This window comes from Lactuca serriola, chromosome 7 (assembly GCF_051521515.1).
Source record: "Lactuca serriola cultivar US96UC23 chromosome 7, Lser_US96UC23_V15, whole genome shotgun sequence".
NCBI classification, from domain to species: domain Eukaryota; kingdom Viridiplantae; phylum Streptophyta; class Magnoliopsida; order Asterales; family Asteraceae; genus Lactuca; species Lactuca serriola.
The window spans coordinates 100,260,663-100,287,261 of record NC_136414.1 but is presented as its reverse complement, the minus strand read 5'-3'; the positions used below and the strand labels follow the sequence as shown (position 1 = coordinate 100,287,261).

At 36.9% G+C, this 26,599-nt stretch overlaps 2 long non-coding RNA genes across 2 annotated transcripts; one reads left to right on the top strand and one right to left on the bottom strand.

Annotated features, from left to right (window-relative positions):
- Nucleotides 1-12,781: 12,781 nt before the first annotated feature.
- On the bottom strand, nt 12,782-13,175 carry LOC145062973 (uncharacterized). Its single transcript, XR_013687793.1, has 3 exons — nt 13,108-13,175; nt 12,934-13,040; nt 12,782-12,863 (listed from the first exon to the last, which is right to left on the bottom strand). It is a non-coding gene; the product is annotated as an uncharacterized LOC145062973 (long non-coding RNA).
- On the top strand, nt 13,069-14,537 carry LOC145062974 (uncharacterized). Its single transcript, XR_013687794.1, has 5 exons — nt 13,069-13,194; nt 13,286-13,697; nt 13,942-14,020; nt 14,163-14,223; nt 14,312-14,537. It is a non-coding gene; the product is annotated as an uncharacterized LOC145062974 (long non-coding RNA).
- The last annotated feature ends 12,062 nt before the right edge of the window (nt 14,538-26,599 follow it).

Genomic DNA, 26,599 nt, shown 5'->3' with positions numbered 1-26,599 from the left:
AGGAAATTATTTATTTGCAACGAGATAATTTAATGTTTTTGAAACAAAGGAATGTATTATGTTTAATTGCTAAACGCTTACATACAAATATTGCTTAGTGGCACTTAAGTTGTGAAATAGGGAAAAAGATTCAAAGGAATGTTTTCTGTTTAATTGCTAAACACTTATATATAAAAATCTTACCCTTCCTTGAATTTAAGGAGGATGAGGTCATCGCTGAATGTGAATCCATAATGTCCTCAGAAGATACATCCATCGCTTATAAAATCGGAGTGGACAAGATAGAAACCTTCATTGACTCTAAGGAACATAAGTGTATGCTCAAAAATCTTTTAGATGAAAATGATAGGTTAAAAATTAAGTCCGAGACTATTCAATCATTTGACACGTCTAACGCCAAATTAATTTCAAAACATAAAATGAATATAGAAAATACGTCTGAATTTGATGAGGAAACTGGGATGAGCGAAATCTCGGTGGAAGACATGGTTGAATGTTCTGAGTTTATGAAAAGCAAAACCAAGAATGAGAAACCCCTCATATCTGAAAACTCAGTTGAATACGCTCGACTGTCAAAGGACAAGCCACATAAACTCAAAGAGAAAGCAATGGTTTATCAAAAGGCTCAAACTGTACCAAATCAGGTATATGCTGTTATAGGGGTCACTGCAAAACAAACTGCATAATTGAAAATCTTGGTCGACAGAGACAATGTTGAAGGGTGCGACGATTATTTCTGGTCAGCCCCTACTGATAACGCAAACGAAACCATCGACTTATCGGAAAAAACCTCATGGAGGGTAAAAGGTAGATATGTTACAAAACCCATCAACAAACCCTCAAGTTTTGACAAACCAAGCACAAGTGGAACAAAAGAGATACCTGAAGAACCAATGAAAACATCGAATGTTCCTTCCAAGAATGCCGAAACTCAAAAGGTGAAGCCAAAATCAAGCTTCAGTATCCACACATCTCAAAAGGAGTTAGCTGAACAAAAATGCCAAAGAAATCAAAGATACATGAAAAATATGAATGAGCAAAAACGTTATTGGCAATCTCCAAACCCCAACCACGTTCCTTACAAGAAAGAGTCAATTGCCAAAGAAAAGGAAAAGCTAAAAGAAAATTTTAGTCCAAGCTCATACTATTCCAAAGCTCAGAACCGAACATCTAGTTTCGGTTCCAACACCAACGCTAAGAACCGAACATCAAGTTTCGGTCACAACGCCAAGGCTAACAACCGAAAGTCAAGTTTTGGTCCTTCCTACTCCCAAAGAAAATCAAATTCAGTGAAGGACATCAAAGGAAAGGGAAATCTTGATTCAAATTCTAATATCAATAAGAAAAAGTCAGCTAACCCTAGGTTTAAAAAGAATATCAAAAAACCATCTAACAAGACACCGTGTAATATACCAAAATTTAAACAAGATAAAAACAAAATCAAGGTGTATGCCATCAAAAGAACAGATCAAACAACTCTAATAAAAAGAACTTATTTGGTTGATATTTCTACTGCTATTCCATTTTCTGTAAAAGACTCAAAAGGGCCCAAGAAACTTTGGGTTCCTAAATCTGCTTGAATTTGGAGGTTATAAGTGACGAGCAGTTCGATGACGAATGCTACATAGACAGTGGTTGCTCACGTCACATGACAGGAAGGAGGGAAGAGCCGAGGGAGTTTCGGTCCCTTAAGGATGGTGGATGAGTGAAGTATGGAAATAACTCTTATGGCACAATCAAAGGATATGGAATGATAACCATCGATTCGAAAAGTAGCTTATGTGGAAGAATTGCAGCATAACCTCATCAGTGTATCACAATTAGTTGTGGGAACTGGTTTGAAGGTTTCATTGGATGAGGAGGGATCAAAAATAATTGAGAAGCAATCTAAAAGGGTTCTGTTGAAGTCTGAACGCAAGGGAGATATGTATCCTTTAAATCTCAACCCAATTCGAGGAAAACCAGCAATATGCCTGCTAATAAAGGCGAACACTGATGAAAGATGGTTATGACATCGATGTCTATCGCACCTGAACTTCAAAGACATCAATAAGTTGGTGATTGGTGATCATGTTCGAGGCCTTCCTCTTCTCATGTTTGATAAGGAACATTTGTCTACAGCGTGTGAGATGGGAAAACAAAGCAGAAAGAGCCATCCTACACGTATCAATACAAAGATTGTTGAAGCTCTTGAACTTTTGCATATTGACTTATATGGACCTTCGGCTATCGAAAGCTCTGGTGGTAGTAAGTTCATTCTCGTCATAGTAGGTGATTTTTCACGGTTCACCTGGGTTTTCTTTCTTAAACAGAAATCAGATGCAACTCCCAAGTTGAATACGTTCATCAAGCAAGTGGAAGTGCAATTACAAAAGCTGGTGAGGAATATCAGAAGCGACAATGTGCTTGAATTCAAGAATAAAGATTTTGAGGACTTTCTGACTGAAAAAGGGATATCTCACAACTTCACGACCTCCTATACATCACAACAGAATGGGATTGTTGAAAGACGAAACTGTTCTTTATGTGAGGCAGCCCGAACCATGCTAAGCTTCGCTTCTCTTCCGCTATACTTTTGGGCAGATGTAGTTGCAACCGCGTGCTATACTCAGAACTGATCCTTACTCAACAAATGACTTTCCATCACTCCATATGAAATTCTGAACAATCGAAAGCCCAACGTTAAAGTTTTCCACGTGTTCGGTTCAAGGTGCTTCATTTTCAATTCCAAAGAGAACCGAAACAAGTTTGACGTCAAAGCTAATGAGGGAATTTTTCTTTGCTATTCACTCACTTCAAAGGCATACAAAGTTTTGAACAAATGCTCTAAACGTATTGAAGAAACATACTGCGTAACCTTTGATGACAACTATATGAAGAAAGTTCAAAGAAGCGAAAGTGCCTTAGGGGAAATATTTCCTGAATCAGGACAAGTCTCGGTTCCTATTTCCAACTTGTTTGAAGAGTACATAAGGCTATTTGATTAACCAGAAAAGGCTGCACACTCAGAGGCGAAAGCAGCAGACAACAAAATCGACAGTCTGAAAAATATCATTGATGAAGCTACAAAAGAAATGGAAAATGAACCTGCTAAACCGACTGAATTGAAGGTCAACCCTTAACTCACCCTCCAAACAATAGCTCAACGTTCAAGGGGGAGTTCATCTGCACCAAAAACTGATGGGTTTTGAACAAGCAATCCTATGTGTGCATGCAACCCTAGATTTGGATCTATGTTTTCACTATGAGATACACGACTTTAAGAACACATGAAGAACCCTAGCATGCTCCTAGTATTTTCGAAATTCACATATAAAGATAGATCACATACCTGTTGTTGTTATATTGCAATAACAACTTAGATCTTCAAACTCTAAGTCTTGAAAGCAAGTACCACAAGTGTAGTACCTCTAATGGCTCACAAACACCAAGAGCAAATGGAGAGATAAGAGAGAGAGGGAGGAGGTATGAAATTCGGCCCTAGGAATGCTTAGGAAGGCATAGACGAATTCATGTGCCAAAGGGGTGTTTATATAGGTGTAGAGATTAGGGTTTCAGTCCTTATCCTTATCTAGTTGCTTGCCCACCAAGTAACAATAAGATAAGCCTTGAAAACCCTTTATCCTTTATCCTTTGGATGATTTCAAGGATATCTTATCCCTTGAATTCGTCCAAGCTATATCTTGGATAACCATTACCCTATTTTGTAACTATCACATAATTACAATTCAGCCCCTCTAGTTTAATTAATTACATTTGATCAGAAAATTAATTCTTAATTAATTATTGACCAATATTAATTAAACAAATATGATTTCTCCATTAATATATTATTCTTATAACATATTAATAAATCACAATAACCTCTTTCTCTATTATTTCTCCAGTCAAGTTGCTTTGGTGAAGGCAACCCAAAAGGACCATGCATAATCGGGTCAAATACCTACCAAATATGGTTTCGGGCTTAGACACTACTCCAACAGTCTCCCACTTGGATAAGTCTAGTAACTATAATAGTAAGTACAACCCGATTAGCAATCGTAGCTCTCAAAGACGTTGTCGAACTCTGATCTTATCAGTAACCTGTCCTTTAGATAAGGGATCGTATATTCCTCCATTCTAGATATCGTATAGATGTGAGACATGAATTGAAATCATTCTCTTAATCTAAGTTTTGTTTCTTGATTTTCGATTTACGGCGACTGAGTAATTGAATAAATCAAATTAGCCCTAGCCCGGCCGAGCATATATGTTTGTCATCACTAAATCATCGAGGGGCCCACAGATATCGCTTTTATCCCACTTTGGGTAAATGGAACGGATAAACTTCAACTCAATGCTTGCTTGCACTCACTCACCAAATCACACACAACAATAAGTTTTATAACACCAAGTTACTGGTGCGTTTACATATTATCAATGCGCAACCGATTCGCAAGATACAACTCACACATCTCGGTTTCAAGAATACAAGATATTATCATCTCACCAATCGCTCGTGACAAAATTCATGAAACAATCTAGGTGAGCATTGGTTTAATCCAATGCTCAAAATCATATTCATAAGCACTCATGAACGTTGTAGCAAACCTTTACTATGTCTAATACACTTTAGACAATCTACAAACCAATTCATGACAGTATTCATTCATACCTACTTCGAATGTATGACTGACTGTGAACCGTTTGAATAATTCGATTATTCTTAATAAACTCAATTATTCTTGGAAGTCAAAACATGCAAAGAGAAACATAAGTATAATACTAATCCTATATGGTCCCAAACCTTTGAGTATAAATAAAACACCTTTATTTAGTCACCATATTGATTACTCATTATTCATTGTTTAATGTTTCAGATAATCAACTTTATAACTCGAATCATAACCACAATTGTCCCATGCTCCAATCATGCACACTTTGGTTTCATATGGTCCATTCTTTGTGAAATAGATCAATTGAATTTTTTTTTTCAAATGAAACTCATTTCACGATCCCCATTCCTAATAATTAGTGTAAGAATACCAAATTCTTGCCACCTTTTAGAATATGTCAAATTCTAATATTTTATGCAATGATCCTCTTGTGAAGTTACGACACAAAAATCACAAAGACTCGGCTAATGAAATCACAAGGTACTCTATCAAAAATTGTTACAGAACAATTCTATAGATGTGATGTCTCTCACTCAAGGTACATTCCTTTGAACATCCTTTTGCATGAAATTTTCTAATCTAGACATAACTTCTTAATTTTCAACTCCTAATTATGGAAACATTTCCATATTTAGCATATGAAAACTCATTCTTAATAGAATCTTATCTATTCATAATAATGTCGATATGGTCCATCCAATACCATACTTCCAACCACTCACAAGCGACCAATCCTCAGCGAATTTTGGATAGTCCTTTGATAGTTGTTTAATTATTTCAGTCAAAACCAGTTCTAGTCCCTTTTCCCTCTTAATGCCCTTGGCATTTGGAAAAATTTAAAACGGTCAAATGTTATAGCATGTGCAATTGTTCCTTTACCTGAAGTGTATGGGACATGATGCATAATGTCTTACATAAAGATATGATACTTTATCAATCTTCTGCCATAATATTGTATGTGTCACGTTTTCACTATTAGAACTATGAAGATGAATGCCTTAATCATAATCGAAATTTGAGAACACACTATGTATCTTTGACTAAATTTTAACATTCCACAATCTAAGCTTTTAGATTTGAAATGAAGCATAATATTCTCTCCCTTAATTATAGCAAAACAACTTTTCAACCCTTACGACTTTGCAAAGTATAACTCTTGTTTTCTATAATTAATACTCAATGCTTACCATAATAATCATGCTCCCACTTTCATGATGATTATTTCTTTACAAGCATAACACTTATGCTCCCACTAGCTTCAACATGTATTTAGAAATCAACTGAACTTCTAGAAAACAATTTCATAAGTTCATATTTCTAATACTAGATGCTTTGATAAGACTTTATCTAAGCTTCTCAAACTCATACACTTTTCCTTGGACAGCTCATATGTATATGTCTAAACGATTCTAGGACTCATATCAATAAGTCTAAAATGTTCAGACCCATTTTCCATTTCCCACAATTCGAACTATGAAGAGGTATGTCGTAATCATAGTTGAATTTGAGAAACCCAAATTACATCATGGTATCTTCAAAATCTCTCTTAGTGAAAGCGTTTCCTCATAATCATTTTATGAATGAGAGAAACCTTATGACACTTAGATTTTGTGGTGTATACGTTCCCATCCATGTGAATTCGTCATAACCAAAGTTTGCGACAAATCCAAACTCATATGGACCAAACTTTCTTAATCTTGATTTCTTGCCTTATGGTAACACGAGTGCCCACCATGTCTTCCAATTAGTTAAGCAGCTAACCCTTTCCTATCAATGTACTTTCCATTGATCAAGGTGCTTTCTCTTTATGCATTCAATTGAGAAATCATAGAACTCACATGCATAATTAACTCAATTGGAATGGCACAGAAACCAAAATAGTGTCAACAAGACAGGTTGAAAACCTCAAGTCGTGTGCTAGTGATGATAAGGTATATTCTTGATTTGTTCTTGAAACCGTTCAAGACCATTAAGACTCCCACTGACTCCTTGACATATAAGATTCTCTTGTTAAGAACCATTTCTTGACAAACAAATATTTAAGAGTTAGTGTAGCTTTTATCAAGACAAAACACTTCACATAATTGGTCCTAGTTGGTCTTTATCTTATCGAAGACATCACAACATACCAATTTCAAATGTGCAAGAATAAGAAAACCTTTTTCCAAATTCCACATTTGATGAATGTTATAAACCTTCTTAAGACTTGTCACTTAATTCACAATCTTGGAGTATAACTCTAAGACTTGATATTGGAACGAAGTATGATTGACTTCTTGATTTAACCATTTCCATAATTCTCGAATCCTATTCTTAGACATACAAATTGTACTAAGACTCACTTAGAGGATCAATTGAGATATGGTTCTGAATCATTAAGACTTATAATAAAATGTCCTCTCACTTCTACTTAGAATAGAGAAACTTTTATCTTTCTGCCTCGTTGATTCTTCTTATTCGTTCTGCTATTGATTGAAACTCTTTTAATCAACCCAGAATTATACTCAATCTTACAAGTATAACCATATTCACTAAACTTTAGTAAATCACGACGAATACCTTTGTCACTCTTGTGGTAGACTTGATCAACGTCCGACCTAGTGTAATCGATCTCTTAGTCCTTAAATTGACACTTTGTCAGAATTAGTCTAAATTTCCTAAATGTGAAAGTTTTCATTCCTCATACAATACTTGTTGCACGATTCCAAGTTCCTATCCACTTGAAACTTGGGCGACGAGAAACTCTCCCTATTTGGTAAACTCTTGACACTTACACAAATAACCTTATTAAGAATCAAATCCATAGAAGTACACAAACATCAATTTTTCATATACGTTATTGTAAGGATAAACAAATAAGATAAAACCAAAATTTATTTCATTCATAAAAGCAGCAGAAAACATGTCGTTACAATGCAAAATCCGACTGAAAAACTATGTAATTAAATACTCCTAACAAATCTATCATAACTTCCTAAGCTCAAAATCTGATCTTCGAATCCATGCGATCGTAATCCATTTCTTCGTGATCAGACTCATCTTGCTCTTCCATCAAACATCCTCTCTTTTCTCTAATCTTGCAAAACATTCAAATGTAATCTTATCACATTATGTATAAAGAATAGGAATTTAATGGAGTTAGATAGTGGATTTTATACCTGAAGTAGAGCCACACTTCTTGACTCTCCCATCTCTTAGACTCTTCAGGTCCTTTGGGCAGCTTCGTTTCCATTTCCCCTTCTCTTGGCAGCGATAACAGGTGGGTTCCTCTAGAATGTCCACAGAAGCATGTTTGGTTGAATTACCAGACAAATATGCTCCATTACTTCGCCAAATCATTTCTGATTTAGCAGCAATAAGCATATAAGTTAAATCAATGAGGGTCGCATCAATATCCATCATATAATACTCTCTTTTGAACTTATCATATGATTCAGGGAGTGACTGGAGAACCTAGTCCACAACAATCTTATTAGGAAATGACGCACCCAATATAATCAACCTATCAATGTGTGATTTCATCCCTAGGACGTGAGCACACACGGGTTTACCATCTTCATGTTCCATTGCCAATAGGGTTTCGGTGATTTTGAACCCTTTAAATCTTCGATCATGTGGGTCAGGGAGAACAATGGGAGGAGGAGGGGGAAGTGAAATCAAGCTAGTCCACATTGATCCTTCACTTTGGAACAAGCTTTCACTTTCAACAGGAACACTTTTTCCTTGGGATTCGGGAAGACCACAGTTAGAGTCAGACATCTACAAAACGGGAGAATTTCAAGTTAGTTGATTGAATCCTTAATGAAACACCCAAATGAGACATTAAGGCTATGATCCAACAACATTATTCACACATTAGAAGAGGGATGCCGTAATCCAACATGCAAATAATTTGGAGGCAAGTCAATGTCGATTCACTAATTCTTCACCATGAAAAACATAAAGGCTTATGTTTTAAATGTATTGAGAATTCCTAGATTTCCTTTGAGATTCATTGAATTTTTCAATGGCATGTTTAAATCTCGATATGCCTAGTTTGTGATTGGGATGCCGAGGATCACAAACTGGGTGTGAATAACCATGAAAATGTACATGGTGCCCTCATTGTTACAGTCACCTATTCGATGTGCCGGTAAACCACACAAGCTCCACCGAACTATGACAAACATTGAGTCACCCTTTGCCACCTTTGCTTAGAACCCAATTAGTGTGCCGGTTAACCATACACGCTCCACTAACGTCTTAGCAAGGGTACAAAGTGTAATTTCATGGGATTGCATCAATTTCACTTTTTCCTAAAGTAACTAGGATTGGGAATTTGTAAAAGCGTTTAGTTACTTTACATAGATTCATTATACTTATTAATGAAGAGAGGACTGCCCTATCCTACCCGTTCGGCTAACGACTCTCCACCAATCAAGGAAGCAGTGGGTAAGAGTGGACACCCATTAAACGACCATTTTATAGGCCATAACCTTATACCCCCCTTATAGATCGGCTTCGTGAATGAGGCCTACTAACGGTAAGACTAGCATTTTAGTTATATATATATATATATATATATATATATATATATATATATATATATATATATATATATATAATATTAGACTTTTAATGTTATACATATTATAAGGGTGTATTTTACACTTTTAAAATACTAGGTGGTTTAAATTTTATAAATTTCTAAATATAAACTATATCATTATGGATTTATTAACTCTCTTTTAATTATACACTTAATTAATTTAATAAAACCAAAAGGATGAAATTTGAACTTTTCAAAACTAGGGTTTTAGAATTTAACATTTTCAAAATTAAACTTTTAATCAAACAATTTAAATTCCAAAACTTGAGGGCAGGTTTCGAAACTTTTCAAAACAATTAGGTTTTAATCTCACTTTAAAATTTTTGAAATTTAAAACTATTTAAATTAAAATTTTAAATATTAAAGCTCTTGATTTAATAATTATATTGAATTAAGCTATTAATTTAAATTATTAAATCAAAGGGATTATTTAAATCATAAAGGATAATTACCAAATAAACAATTATTTTATCCTAATCATTTTAATCCCTCTAAATTTCGACAATCATGGGATTGGATATTTCAAAATCTTTAAATACCATATATTACCATTAAAGGATAATTACAAGATATGGGAGAATCCAAATCCCAAAAATTTAGGATCTTATCTAGGGGAGAAGGCTAACACTACAAGAAAAAAGGCCTTTTACGACGTGCAAAATACGACGCTCATTGATCTATGTTACGCAAAGGAGAGTGACATTAGAAAAATGTCATCTCTTCAAAAAATTTAAGGATAGAAGACACGCATTATTGCGCGCCCTTAAATTAGTGTCTAAAAAAAACACGGAGGGCACCTATAATAAAATGTGCGTCGTTTACGGATGTCGCTTTATATTTTTTAATGGAACGCGCGTTCCATCCTTTAATAGTGGGGGAAAGGGGGAAATGAAATTCTGAAAAAATTAAAAACCCCGCCATGCTCTCCTCTACCTTGTTTCAATCGTTCTTCTCTCTCTCTCTCTCTCTCTCTCTCCCTCACCATTGTCGGTCCTCACACGTCAGACGACCGCACCGCCACCATTAGACCCACTTACCACTCCAAATCGTCATTGTTGCTCCTCTCTTAAACCACTGCAACCACCCTTCTCTCTCTCTTTCTAAAATGCTCATTTATGACCACCATCACACCAGCCACTACACCATCACCATTAGCAATGCACACCACACCACCACTACCGTTCCTCTTTCTCCATACGAAAAAACCCTAATTTGTATGTGCTTACAGGTTTTAAAAATTAAAATGAGAGTGCATTGAAATAGGTGACCTAAAAGATGAATGCACATGAAAATCCATCGTTGGAGGTAGGTTTTTCTCACTAATCTTTACTCTTCCTCAATGTTCTTTGAAATTTTACATTATATATTTCTCATCTGTACATGTACCAGAAGTTGTTTTCTATTTTCCATTTAATTTCACCCAACTCGTTTCTTAAATGAGTTTTTTCCTAATCTTGTGGTCAGTTTGTTTTCTATTTGGAATCACACCTGTTCATGTAGTTTTCCAGAAGAATGATTTGCATGAGAGGGATGATGGGGAGCTTGAAAGAACAGGTCAACCGTTCCAGCAAAAACCCCTGAACCTTCATTTTTCGAGAAATTCCCTTGATGCCCCTGACTCGAAAACTGTTTTTCCCCCCCTGTAGCTTCTTTTGAAAACAAATTTCCATTATTTCCTTTGGTTTTCTTCACCACATCAACAAACCCATCATTTTGTTCCTTAACTTCTTTAGTGCTGGCAAGAAGCACTTGCATAAGATCCACAGTAGCTCCTTCTTTTCCTTTCTCTGTTTTACTTCTCTCCTCTTCTTCATTCATCTTAATAGCAGTAACATCAATCGAGATTAGTGGAAATTGGTTTTTATTTTTTATAGTTGATACTTGAGAAAACCTTATATGTTTTTTTTTTATTTTGTGAAAATTAATTCCAGATGATGGTTTATAAAGAAGATATAGTAAACTACACTTCTGGCCCTGAGTGCAGCTAGTTTTTTTTTTTTAGTTTGGTCCGAAAATGTCCTCTTTCACTTGCTAAAGATTTAGGCTTCCAGCTACTCTCTGATGATATTGATATCAGACATTCAAGGAATGGTAAGGCGTAGATGGCATTTGTATTTTCATTTCGTATAACTTTCTGTTTAGCTCCTTTTACCTGTTTACTTTTTTTCTGTCCACTCATTGGTTTTTATTCTTCTTTTACCCAGTTCCAATGATCTACATGATGGATTGCACAGAAAATGACTGTAGTTCACTACTCAAGTCATCAACTAAGGTACTTGATATCCCTTGATTTTGGCTAGTGTATGTATTTGTAAATTCAATTAAAAGTTTTGATATGTGTATATCATGTTCCATGTTAGAGGCATGGGATATCATGTTTACATCTATGAAATGTTGACTACATGTTCATCTCAATGGTTTACTTAGATTTCATGTCTTGTATCTGTATCAGTTCTTAGTAGAACTTTTTTTTAACAATGGAGAAGGATGGATAAGCCAAAAAGGAATCACGGGTGGCTATGATTCTGTTTTCCATCAGATCTATAGTCATATTGTAAAAATCATACCTTGAGCTATAGAACTCAAACGGACCCCAAACCAGTTCCCAAAGTTGACAAATTGAGTTGGCTAACTTTCTTAAGCAGCCCAACTTCACTGGTAAGGATGTTATCTATGTGCAAGAATGGAATGTTTGCTGTTAGGTCTGATCCGGGTCTGTTCTGATATGTCATTTTGTTTTCATCATTTATAAGGCTTGAAAAAGGATCCAGAGTGATTCCAAGTTTCTATATGTTCCTGATATTATGAATTTAAGATCTGGAGCAGATGGGGTGTTATTTCCAATTATAAATTGGTTAGAATTGATCCAGACTCCAGATCAGTGGGCAGTCACCAGCTTTTACTAGTGTTGTGATTGTCCACAATGTGAATTTTATATCCGGAGCTTGGGAAATGCTTTTCATTCAATTCCAACTCTGAGACTTTCATTTGTATGTCCTTTACTTCTCTGAATTTTGGTATGGACGAATTCTACTCACAAGTTGGGTAGAATTGGCCAACCTCACTTGACTGTCTTGTTGGAGATAGAAGTGATACACCTTTTTGTAAAATTCATATTTAATTCATCCTTTGGAGTTAGAAGGAGTTCTTTATAGTTCTGAAATCCTGAACAATCATAGTTTTCTATAAAATTTAGTTAAAGCTATGTTTCTGTTTTAGATTTTGGAGTAAATCCGTTTTGAACAGCAGGTCTGTTTTAGAGACCTTGCTGTGATTACTCTTTTCTCAACTCATAGCTTCATTACTTCTCCTTTCTAACCTTTAGTCCTTCTAAGATGGGTTTTAAAAGTTTAAAATTTTTGCAAGTGTGCTATTGAAAATGAATAGCTGTACAGCTCTTTGTTGTATCTAAGTATCAATGCATGTTTCATATCTGTCAATGTGTGTGAAATTAAATATTATCAAATTTTGCATATACAAAAAAAAAGTGTAGCTCCTATTTATTATAAACTCACTTGCTGAATATTGCCCAAATCTAGTTTTGTAATTCGGGATCTGGTGGTTGAGAGTGCATCAAAATCTTTGCGTATGTTGAGAGAAGAATGGATATTGTTGGAGTCCTGTAGAAACAAAAAAAATAGATGATGATCACAAAAGAAAACATAGATGTATAGAAATATAAATACTCACGATACAGTAGGAAGCTTCTCATGTATAATGACAAAAATGTCATTTGGGCTACACCCAGGTCGTCTGGCCAAAAGATGGCTGTATTCTCCAAGCAGATAAGCGCTAACCTGCATAATGACATCAGCATACAGTTGTCTATATTTGTGTAGGAAATATAAGATATAATCTACATACCTTCACCATTGTCTCATGTATTGCAGGCTTATCAAGATATTCTCTAGCTTTGAGAGCTGCATAAGGCTAATGATTAAAAAAAGAAAAGTGACTCAGTAGTAAGTCCTATGAACTTTAATAATGCAGATACCAATCTACATTCTACAATACCAAATTAATTAGAATATTCATGAATCAGAATGGAGATTCTAAAGATCATCATCCAAATGCACCAAAATTTAGAGTAAGATCGAACCACTATTAATGAAGGTATTCTACTGGGCTAGGATGCTTGTTGTTTGGATATGGAGCCATGGAAGAACTTGGACCCTTCCGTGTTAACAGTGATGGAAAAACACTCTACCCCAACCACTATGCATGGAACAATGGTAACAAAAATTCCTTTAATTACTATGTCCCATTCACATCACTTATAATCTTAGTCCCTGTCTTGCTGGTGCATGCCTAACCCTATAAAACCTTTGCTTTTGAGGTACTAACTGTTTTCTCCTGGAATTTTTTTTGCCTGAGATTTTTTGCTGCCAGCTATCCCTTCGGGACCACTCTTATGTATTATGTTAAAAGCACCAATTCAGAAATTTGCTGATTATGTAAGTCAGCTTTCCTCTTCCTTTTTGCTTTTTATTATTTATGCACCCTTATGCCACAAATCTCTTTATTTATCATACTAAATATGCAACCATCCCTTATTTTACTCGTAACTTGTTGTATAATTCATTCATGTCAGCTGCATATATGTTGCATAAAATAAATTGGTAAATGTAGACATGTGAATTATGCATCTGTTATCTCAAATCTTACATTTATTTTTATTTATGTTATTGTTTTTTCCAGCTTTTAGGTGTTGGTGTCAAGCTTGTTGGCAATACAGTGTGGAGTACCCTCTTTCATCAATTCTTAATAGTGATGTCACGTGAGAAATCACTTTTCTTTTTGTTAAACAAGTCTTTATTATCATGTATTAGGTCATACCATGGGTAAAAACAGCCTTGCCCCTGGTTCCGGGGTTGTCACAAAATACTTGACTTTTTAACTTTGTTTGTGGTTTCATTTAGTAATAATCCTTCTGAGGGGGTGTTTGTTGGGCTGCTTCTTTCAATGTCATTAACAACAGTGGTAAGTAAAATCTTACTACTATGAACCTCTTTTGCTTAAACCTACCTTATTGACCTGTAGCTGATTAAACATTAAATTAATTATGCAGGTTTTGAAGTTTTTGATGGAAAAGAATAGTGTTAATGCTCTTCATAGAAAAGTATGTTGGTATTTTAGGAAATTTGGCTAATAATTTAGTTAATTATATAAAAAATGTTGAAATCTTACATTTGTCTACTATTGGAATGATTATTTGTAGTATTACATTTGTCTACTATTCGAATGATTATTTGTATAACATTAACTTTTGTGCAATGCATTGTATTATTTGTATATGGTATTTTATTTTCCATTATGTGACATAAAATGCAAATTTAATATGAAAATAAGTAAATCCATAAATAATTTTTTTTTTTAATTTAAAATTACGATACGCAAAAATGTGTGTCATCTTCATTTATGACATGGCCTTTCTTGACAGGGGCTTTCTTGATACGCATTGCGTGTCATTAACACGCGCGTCGTAAGGTTACGACACGCGAATGCGTGTCGTCTTCCTTTATGACAGGGCCTTCCTTGATACGCATTGCGTGTCGTAACCGCGCGTCGTAAATGCGTGTCGTAAATGCGCGTCGTAAATGCGCGTCGTCTCTAGACGACGCGCAAATGCGCGTCGTCTATCTTTATGACATGGCCTTCCTTGACACGCATTTACGCGTCGTCTGAGCCATTTACGACGCGCAATGAGCGTCGTAAAAGGCCTTTTTTCTTGTAGTGTAATCTCGAAAATCCTAGGGTTTGCAAACCCTAGATTTCGAAATCTTGGGGCTACAGGAAAGGATTTGAAAACCCTTTCAAATATTTCGCAAATTAGGGTTTAGGAACCCTAATCTCGAAAATCCTAGTTTTTTAGGTTTTATTGGCTATAAACCCTAATATGTCAAGTTCAGACAATTATATAATACTAATTGAAAACAAGTTAACCAAAGGCTCTGATACCAATGATGGGTTTTAAACAAACAATCCTATGTGTACAGGCAACCCTAGATTTGGATCTATGTTTTCACTATGAGATACACAACTTTATGAACACATGAAGAACCCTATCATGCTCCTAGTATTTTCGAAATTCACATATAAAGATAGATCACATACCTCTTGTTGTTATATTGCAATAACAACTTAGATCTTCAAACTCTAATTCTTGAAAGCAAGTACCACAAGTGTAGTACCTCTAATGGCTCACAAACACCAAGAGCAAATGGAGAGATAAGAGAGAGAGGGAGAAGGTATGAAATTCGGCCATAGGAATCCTTAGAAAGGCATATACGAATTCATGTGCCAAAGGGGTGTTTATATAGGTGTAGAGATTAGGGTTTCAGTCCTTATCCTTATCTAGTTGCTTGCCCACCAAGTAACAATAAGATAAGCCTTGAAAACCCTTTATCCTTTATCCTTTGGATGATTTCAAGGATATCTTATCCCTTGAATTCGTCCAACCTATATCTAGGATAACCATTACCCTATTTGGTAACTATCACATAATTACAATTCAGCCCCTCTAGTTTAATTAATTACATTTGATCACAAAATTAATTCTTAATTAATTATTAACCAATATTAATTAAACAAATATGATTTCTCCTTTAATATATTATTCTTATAACATATTAATAAATAATAAATCACAATAACCTCTTTCTCTATTATTTCTCCAGTCAAGTTGCTTTGGTGAAGGTAACCTAAAAGGACCATGCACAATCGGGTCAAATACCTACCAAATATGGTTACGGCCTTAGACACTAATCCAAAAATCTCCCACTTGGATAAGTCTAATAACTATAATAGTAAGTACAACCCGATTAGCAATCGTAGCTCTCAAAGACGCTGTTGAACTCTGATCTTATTAGTAACCTATCCTTTAGATAAGGGATCATATATTCCTCCATTCTAGATATCGTATAGACGTGAGACATGAATTGAAATCATTCTCTCAATCTATGTTTTGTTTCTTGATTTCCGATTTACGACGACTGACTAATTGAACAAATCAAATTAGCCCTAGCCCGACCGAGCATTTACGTTTGTCATCACTAAATCATATGAACTAGTTAAGTGTCCCTAGAAGCATGCTGTTGCATGTCGACCAAAGCCTCTAAGACTAAGAGCAAGGCCTTAAGGAATCGATTTATACCTATCTTCCCAATCAGGCTAGTAAATCCACTCAAGTCATGAGCTACCTTACTCTTCTCAAATGAGTTAAGTGTTTTCTACGTTGTTACGTGTCACACCCCCAAACCAAGGATGGCGGAAACGTCCAGGGGTGGAGGACTTCATGTACAATATCACAACAACATGTATAATAGTGCTCAAAGTAGATACAACCATCATAAATATAATTGAAAAAGTTACACCAAAGTATATGTTTACATGTTTCAAAATCAATTACAATATGATGACAAAAATAAATTGTTGACGGTTTAACGTCCCATCCTCAAAGCGCTGAAGTTTTCCTGATTCACTGATTTCCTGAGAATACAAGTAGTTTTGAAAGAGTGTCAACAATTAAGTTGGTGAGCTCATAAGAGTTTTGTTTGGAGTAGAAACCGTTTTCCTTTTTAAAATCAATAGAGTTTGATCTCCAGAAAATCCAATATTTTCTTAGTTAAGTGTAAACAGAATATTCCTATATGATGCGTTGATGTATCCTAGATTGACCCGTAGATTTCCCCTATAATTGTCCAGCATATATAAGTTATATAAGATTTAGGTTAGATAAAACGTCGAATATAATGGGTCCTCCCTAGGTCCACAACCAAACGAGGAACAGGAGATGATGCGGGCACCACCAATTCCAAGCCAATCCAGACTAAATTCTTGTATAACTCAAGCATATACGCTCAACGATTATAGTTGAAGTCTAACAATACGAAAATCTATTGTGAATATAACCTATACATATCATAGTTCACCGGGGAGTAATAGGGATTAGTGAACCTGAACTATGCATATGATAGCTTATCGAAGTGGTGGTGTTGGTGAATGTAACCTATACATATCATAGTTCACCGGGGAGTGATAGAGATTAGTGAACCTGAACTATGCATATGAATAGCTTATCAAAGTGATGGTGATGGTGAGTGTAACCTATACATATCATAGTTCACCGGGGAGTGATAGAGATTAGTGAACCTGAACTATGCATATGAATAGCTTATCAAAGTGATGGTGATGGTGAGTGTAACCTATACATATCATAGTTCACCGGGGAGTGATAGAGATTAGTGAACCTGAACTATGCATATGAATAGCTTATCAAAGTGATGGTGATTTCCTTTCTTGTAATTAAGTTCCTAGGGTAGATGAAACATAAACTATACCTATTATAGTTTATCAATTGTTGGTGTGGGTAGTGAGCATAGGCCTTACTTGTCATAATTTACCAATGTTTATATTTTTAATGGATATAGCCTCGTAATATCATTTATATATTTTCCATACTTGTGGAGGTGTAAATCCATTTGTTTTCTGATGTATGTCTATGTAAGAATACAAAATTTGTCATATATTGCAACTACACATAACCACATAACGATGTATACCTTGCTCAACATGTTACAAGGTGAAATGAAATTTATAGTGTTTTTCTGTTAATAACATTTTCTGTAACTGTTATTGGAAAAATTGTAGAAAAATCATAAAATGTCCAAATCAAGTTCTGTAACTCCTGAGAGTTTGGAAAATGAGTCTAGTTTGTTCATAATTTTTATTATAATTTTTAATGACCTCTAACTTGGGTGAAAAAGTCCATAATCACAGACTGGTCCGGATTGATGTTTGAAATGATAGGCAGTTTTGTAAAAATCACCATAAATTGTAGAAAAATCGTATGGAGATGTGCAAGTAGTCATTTTAAATCTAAGAAGTGGAACTACATGCACCTAAAACAGTTTTGAAAACAAAAATGTTTAAGATGTCCAAAACAGTCTGTGAATGGAGTGAAACTTTTCTGATGAAAGCTGTTAGAAAAAGGTAGTTATGTTCTAAGTGTTTTAACTTGTATTCCCCCCCTAAAAACTTGAGAAAACATGAAAATGTTGGGGTATGAACTCACCTTGTGTGATTTCAGTAGATAAGTGTTGAAGAATGGAGGTGCTTAACTCAAGGACACTTTGAAATGTCTTGAAGATTTTCGAGAATCAAGAGTGGAAGAACACTTGATGATCAGCCTTGAGATCGTGAGTTAGAGAGAGAAGATGGAGAGAAAAAGTTGGAGTTCAATCTTGGTGTAATGAGAGTGTTTGAAGAGAATGAGGAGAGAGGTTGTATGATCAGCCCTTAGATTGTGGGGATGACTTATGAAAGGGAGTAAAAGGTACAAGGTATGGTGGGGAGGAGTGTGGGTTGTCATGGAGTGGGTATGGGGGTTGCTTGCGTCATAAACTAAAGTAAGGTCAACACTCTACTTTTGTACTTTACCAACTCCTTTTTAGATAAGGTTTTATCCTTAAAATGTGATTAAATCATTAATTTAGGGGTCTTATAATTTAAAATAAAGTTTTGGGTGAAAATCCTATGTTAAAATAATTAAAAACGGGCTTAAAACGCGAATTCAATTGAAAACCGGGAGAAAAGAGCTTCCCAGCGAGACCTCTCGGTCCTAGGCCGAAGTTCGGTCCCTAGGCCGAGGTTCGGTCAGGAGTGGTGCTGGTCTCGGAAGCGAAGGCGTGAGCCAGAAGAAGGAGAGAAGGCGGGGTTCGTCAGAAGTTCGGTCCGAAGAGAAGCCAGAACCGAAGGAACTGTTGTGAACAGTAATGAACAGTACTTTCGGTTCGGACCTTCCTTCTATGCGGGGTTCGGCTCGGATGAACAGTGCCTTCGGTTCGGTTCATGGGTCAGCAGCTTCGGTTCGGTTCATGAACAGTACTCTCGGTTCGGTTGATGAATAGTACTTTCGGTTCCTTAAGGGTGGTTTCGGTTCCTAAGGTCCGTTTTTCGCGTAGACTTCAGTTTTTGGGCTGATTTCGCCAAATTCAAGGGTCGGGATGCCCCGAGTGATTATAGAAAGTTGGGAGAGATTTCGAGAGAGATTTGAGAGAGATTCCTCGTTCTCAGAGAGATTTGGGAGAGATTTGACATACTTGGAGAGATTTCACATACAAAGAGATATGTGGGAGAGATTTCACATACTTAGAGAGATTTGGGAGAGATTTGACATACTTGGAGAGATTTCACATACAAAGAGATATGTGGGAGAGATTTCACATACAAAGGTATCCGTTATATATAACTGGGGAATGTATAAGTGAGGAAATCATAACAAATAACTTAGTAATCCTTCTTAATGAATTAGAGTTCCTACTCAGGGCTAACATTGAACCTAGATGTATTTCGACCGCTCGCCTATAGAGTAGAAGCATGTTCTCGAAAATTTGACCTACATTCCTATGATGCAGTCCCATTGTGGAGTCGAAGCAAATTCATAGAATGGTCTTATGACGGCCTTGGAATTTCCTATTGTTTATGCTCTCAGTTTAATCTTTGGCATTACTACTATGCATGCTTTAATTGATGCTAGACTTAATCAAATAAAGAAATTTGGAATTTAAACGTCGGTGTTAGAAACACGTACTAATATTGGCGGGCAGTTCCGGGGTGGTCTCTCCTTCGGTGATCGCAAGCACCCTTCCACCACCACTGGCATCCCTTGCTCTTGGGCAGTTCCTTTTAAAGTGGCCTGTTTCTCCATATTTGTAACAGGCTGGGCTTACTCCAGTGCCGGGGAACTGGTTGATGGGTCGTGCCGGTGCCCTACAGAAACGGGTAGTGTGCCCTTTTCCATTGCAGTTCATGCAATGCAATTCTCTACAAGCCCCTGTGTGATGGAAGCTACACTTGTTACATTTCGGAAGGGTTCCAGCGTATTGCTTCATGGGAGTTGGCGTGGTGAGGGTTGTGGCAGCATGAACCGCAACAATCGGCGTGGTTGTCGAAGTGTCATGGCTGGCACGATGGTGGATGAGTTATTGTGCCAACTCCTTGGCGCTGTCGAAGGTAGTTGGTCTTGAGGCCAATACACTATCATGGATATGGGATGATAGCCCCCAAAGGTATCGTTCTATCTTTTTCTCCTCTGGGGTGACCATTGCAGGACAGAGGAGTGCTAGGTCATTGAATCGGGCGGTATAAGCTTCGAGATCCATCCCCGACATTTTGAGGTTCCAGAGTTCCTCTTCCAGTTTTTGCACTTCGCCTCTTGGGCAATATTCTTTCAGCATTAAAGCTTTTAGATCCTCCCAGCTTATAGAGTTTGCCACTGCAGGAGTAAGTGACTTAACTCGACCATTCCACCAAGTAAGAGCTTTTCTTGTGAAAGTGAACGTCGCATACTTGACTTTGCTCGCTTCGGGACAAGCGCAGATTTCGAAGACTGCCTCGGTCCTTTCGAACCATTGCATCAGCGCGATGACGCCCCCGCTTCCGTCGAAAGGATCGGGTTTGCCATTCGTGAAGTCTTTGTAAGAACACTCCTTAGTGCGTCCTGTGCTGTCCCCCTGATTCGAGTTAGTATTCCCAGATCCGAAGCCGCCGGAACCATTTGTACCCATTTGCGACATTGCTGCCGCCACTGCTGCTGTTACGGCAGCTTGAAACATTATGGGATCAAACTGCGGAGGGGGCGGTGCTGTGCTTCCGGAGGGTCTAGACTTTTTCTTTGGCAGCATAGTCCTGTCATAAGTTGGTAGAGACGTACAAACGATAAGTTTTTAATAACAGTGACAAGTCAGAAGTTATCAAGCCAGACTTGTCTGTATTATGTTCTGACTTAAAAGTATTTTGTATGTAATTCGTAACAAAGTCCTTATGAATGAATTTTAGTGGTAGTGACTCAAATGCAACTTGTGATTTGTTTCGCCTGATCCCTTTCTAAAATTACTTGGTATATATTAAGAATTTCTTGGAGTTACCATATGTAAATTGTTTGTGGTATAAGGTTCGAGGAAATTAGGTCTACATCTCAGTAACGTAAGGAAAATTTTGGGCAATGCTACGGTTCCCTTGAATAGTGTAGTTTCCGGATTCTGAAGGATTCGAATGTCTCCATTTAACAATCTAGGTTGGTCGTGTTCTTCGTTCCAGGTTTCCAAGTACTCTACCCAAAGAGGCGTTGGGCCTTGAACAACCGGACGAGGGTTAGGATTTGGAACAAGGCCATCAGGGTAGGTTCTCCACTTCAGGGTTGGGGTCAGGACCATCAGCAAAGCCTTCAGCTTGGTGACCATCCAAAGGGATTCGGTGGTCATTCTCTGGCTCCTCTCCGAGCCATTCAGTATTGTCGTGGTTAGGGTAGTACGGGTCGTCGTGGAGAAGGAATTCAGCCATAATATCTTCGCGAGAAATGGGGATATAAGAAATAACTAAGTAGACGTACTAATTAGATAATTATAAGATGATCTTTACCAGGTACTTCAATATATTGTTTAGTGCATACTAGTCATGTGTATTTGGGACAGGATAGACCTTCGAATAAGCGATCCTAACTCTAAATCCCCAATCCAACGAGAACAGGAAGTAAAGCAAAGACCCACAGATTCTAAGTCTATGACGTCCTGGATACATATAATTTTAATGTATCCACTAGGCGATTATTGACCTATTGATAAAAATCTATTTAGTTCTCAAATAAGTAATTATAATAACACCAAATACCCCTATGGTATTTCATTGTGGTAGTGTTGGTAAGTTTTTAGACTTGTTGCAACACCTACGACCATTCCTGGGCATATGATAATCATTTCTGGGTGAGACATAGTTGATCAGGCTATGTCATTCCCAGTCCTGACTATACATCCCCAAGCCTACTCGTATTGTTCAACAATTACTACTTTTGTCCCATCCCACCGTGATACTGACCCTAGTGTGTGTGCACATGCTCCTACTTTTACCGAGGAATTATTTGTTTCTAAAAGTATAGTTGTTTTGAAAACTTTAAATCAGAGACTTTCGGTCCCAATGTATTTATAGTTTGTATATCTTATGTGGTTCGATATACTGAGTTCACTATAAACAATGCTCTGATACCAATCTGTCACACCCCCAAACCAAGGATGGCGGAAACGTCCAGGGGTGGAGGACTTCATGTACAGTATCACAACAACGTGTATAATAGTGCTCAAATTAGATACAACCATCATAAATATAATTGAAAAAGTTACACCAAAGTATATGTTTACATGTTTCAAAATCAATTACAATATGATGACAAAAATAAATTGTTGACGGTTTAACGTCCCATCCTCAAAGCGCTGAAGTTTTCCTGATTCACTGATTTCCTGAGAATACAAGTAGTTTTGAAAGAGTGTCAACAATTAAGTTGGTGAGTTCATAAGAGTTTTGTTTGGAGTAGAAACCGTTTTCCTTTTTAAAATCAATAGAGTTTGATCTCCAGAAAATCCAATATTTTCTTAGTTAAGTGTAAACAGAATATTCCTATATGATGCGTTGATGTATCCTAGATTGACCCGTAGATTTCCCCTATAATTGTCCAGCATATATAAGTTATATAAGATTTAGGTTAGATAAAACGTCGAATATAATGGGTCCGCCCTAGGTCCACAACCAAACGACGAACAGGAGATGAGGCGGGCACCACCAATTCCAAGCCAATCCAGACTAAATTCTTGTATGACTCAAGCATATACGCTCAACGATTATAGTTGAAGTCTAACAATACGAAAATCTATTGTGAATATAACCTATACATATCATAGTTCACCGGGGAGTAATAGGGATTAGTGAACCTGAACTATGCATATGATAGCTTATCGAAGTGGTGGTGTTGGTGAATGTAACCTATACATATCATAGTTCACCGGGGAGTGATAGAGATTAGTGAACCTGAACTATGCATATGAATAGCTTATCAAAGTGGTGGTGTTGGTGAATGTAACCTATACATATCATAGTTCACCGGGGAGTGATAGAGATTAGTGAACCTGAACTATGCATATGAATAGCTTATCAAAGTGATGGTGATGGTGAGTGTAACCTATACATATCATAGTTCACCGGGGAGTGATAGAGATTAGTGAACCTGAACTATGCATATGAATAGCTTATCAAAGTGATGGTGATGGTGAGTGTAACCTATACATATCATAGTTCACCGGGGATTGATAGAGATTAGTGAACCTGAACTATGCATATGAATAGCTTATCAAAGTGATGGTGATTTCCTTTCTTGTAATTAAGTTCCTAGGGTAGATGAAACATAAACTATACCTATTATAGTTTATCAATTGTTGGTGTGGGTAGTGAGCATAGGCCTTACTTGTCATAATTTACCAATGTTTATATTTTTAATGGATATAGCCTCGTAATATCATTTATATATTTTCGATACTTGTGGAGGTGTAAATCCATTTGTTTTCTGATGTATGTCTATGTAAGAATACAAAATTTGTCATATATTGCAACTACACATAACCACATAACGATGTATACCTTGCACAACATGTTACAAGGTGAAATGAAATTTATAGTGTTTTTCTGTTAATAACATTTTCTATAACTGTTATTGGAAAAATTGTAGAAAAATCATAAAATGTCCAAATCAAGTTCTGTAACTCCTGAGAGTTTGGAAAATGAGTCTAGTTTGTTCATAATTTTTATTATAATTTTTAATGACCTCTAACTTGGGTGAAAAAGTCCATAATCACAGACTGGTCCGGATTGATGTTTGAAATGATAGGCAGTTTTGTAAAAATCACCATAAATTGTAGAAAAATCGTATGGAGATGTGCAAGTAGTCATTTTAAAGCTAAGAAGTGGAACTACATGCACCTAAAACAGTTTTGAAAACAAAAATGTTTAAGATGTCCAAAACAGTCCGTGAATGGAGTGAAACTTTTCTGATGAAAGCTGTTAGAAAAAGGTAGTTATGTTCTAAGTGTTTTAACTTGTATTCCCCCCCTAAAAACTTGAGAAAACATGAAAATGTTGGGGTATGAACTCACCTTGTGTGATTTCAGTAGATAAGTGTTGAAGAATGGAGGTGCTTAACTCAAGGACACTTTGAAATGTCTTGAAGATTTTCGAGAATCAAGAGTGGAAGAACACTTGATGATCAGCCTTGAGATCGTGAGTTAGAGAGAGAAGATGGAGAGAAAAAGTTGGAGTTCAATCTTGGTGTAATGAGAGTGTTTGAAGAGAATGAGGAGAGAGGTTGTATGATCAGCCCTTAGATTGTGGGGATGACTTATGAAAGGGAGTAAAAGGTACAAGGTATGGTGGGGAGGAGTGTGGGTTGTCATGGAGTGGGTATGGGGGTTGCTTGCGTCATAAACTAAAGTAAGGTCAACACTCTACTTTTGTACTTTACCAACTCCTTTTTAGATAAGGTTTTATCCTTAAAATGTGATTAAATCATTAATTTAGGGGTCTTATAATTTAAAATAAAGTTTTGGGTGAAAATCCTATGTTAAAATAATTAAAAACGGGCTTAAAACGCGAATTCAATTGAAAACCGGGAGAAAAGAGCTTCCCAGCGAGACCTCTCGGTCCTAGGCCGAAGTTCGGTCCCTAGGCCGAGGTTCGGTCAGGAGTGGTGCTGGTCTCGGAAGCGAAGGCGTGAGCCAGAAGAAGGAGAGAAGGCGGGGTTCGTCAGAAGTTCGGTCCGAAGAGAAGCCAGAACCGAAGGAACTGTTGTGAACAGTAATGAACAGTACTTTCGGTTCGGACCTTCCTTCTATGCGGGGTTCGGCTCGGATGAACAGTGCCTTCGGTTCGGTTCATGGGTCAGCAGCTTCGGTTCGGTTCATGAACAGTACTCTCGGTTCGGTTGATGAATAGTACTTTCGGTTCCTTAAGGGTGGTTTCGGTTCCTAAGGTCCGTTTTTCGCGTAGACTTCAGTTTTTGGGCTGATTTCGCCAAATTCAAGGGTCGGGATGCCCCAAGGGATTATAGAAAGTTGGGAGAGATTTCGAGAGAGATTTGAGAGAGATTCCTCGTTCTCAGAGAGATTTGGGAGAGATTTGACATACTTGGAGAGATTTCACATACAAAGAGATATGTGGGAGAGATTTCACATACTTAGAGAGATTTGGGAGAGATTTGACATACTTGGAGAGATTTCACATACAAAGAGATATGTGGGAGAGATTTCACATACTTAGAGAGATTTGGGAGAGATTTGACATACTTGGAGAGATTTCACATACAAAGAGATATGTGGGAGAGATTTCACATACTTAGAGAGATTTGGGAGAGATTTGACATACTTGGAGAGATTTCACATACTTAGAGAGATTTGGGAGAGATTTGACATACTTGGAGAGATTTCACATACAAAGAGATATGTGGGAGAGATTTCACATACTTAGAGAGATTTGGGAGAGATTTGACATAAGATGAGATAGAGTGAAAACGATTGAGAGAGGTTTCATTGGTGACCTTTTTGAGTGTTCGGCTTTGCAATGCAGGGTCTGTAAGCCCCGTTACGCCTTGTTTAAGGATCTTGCATACTCCCGATGAGTATGCAACATTGTTTTATCTGTTTGGCTCGCCACGTACCACAGTTTTAGGTTAAGGAGATCTAGATGTACGCACTTTTGATTTAGGATCTCTCGTTAGAATAGAGAGTTGTTTAGGAGTTACTTAACGTAAGCTCTAGTACTCACGGCAAAATGAGTGGACCGGTTTGACTTGTTGACTTTCGTTGACTTTGACTCGATTGAAAATTGATGGTTGTCACATTACGATTATATAGCAGAGGTACATTCGGTTCCTTAAACACCTCCTTTACATTCTCCATCAACTTTCTGTTCAACACTGTAACCCTTGAGAGTCTCAACTTTTACCACTGAGGTTTATGGTTGCATAAAATTTGTGCTTATGGTCTTAGATACGTACACCACGTGGTGAGTGAAACCCACAATCAAACACCAACAATGAATTGACGGTGAATCTTTATATTCAAGATCTTACTTGTTACCTAACAAAATCTCATTTTATTTTTGAGTGGTCGTTTATGAAATTATCTAACACCAAGGCATTTCTTCCCAAAAAGATCCAATTTGTTTTTGTTTTTGAGATTTATATCACATCCTTAGTCACAACAGAGTATATCCAACCTACTTGTTCAACAGACCACATCGGTCTCACAAGTACTTCATCCAACATTCGGTCTTATGTTAAGAATCGACATTCGGTTTGTAACAGCCCGGATTCCCAGCTATTATTCATTTATTTATTTTTGGTAATTTGTGAAGAGACTCGGCAAGTTGGAGCCTAGACTCACCGAGTACGATCGCGGATTTGGACGCGGGTTCGCGTCCGGACTCGGCGAGTCCAAGAGTAGACTCGGCGAGTCCATGCTGTTTAATGAAACCCTAATTT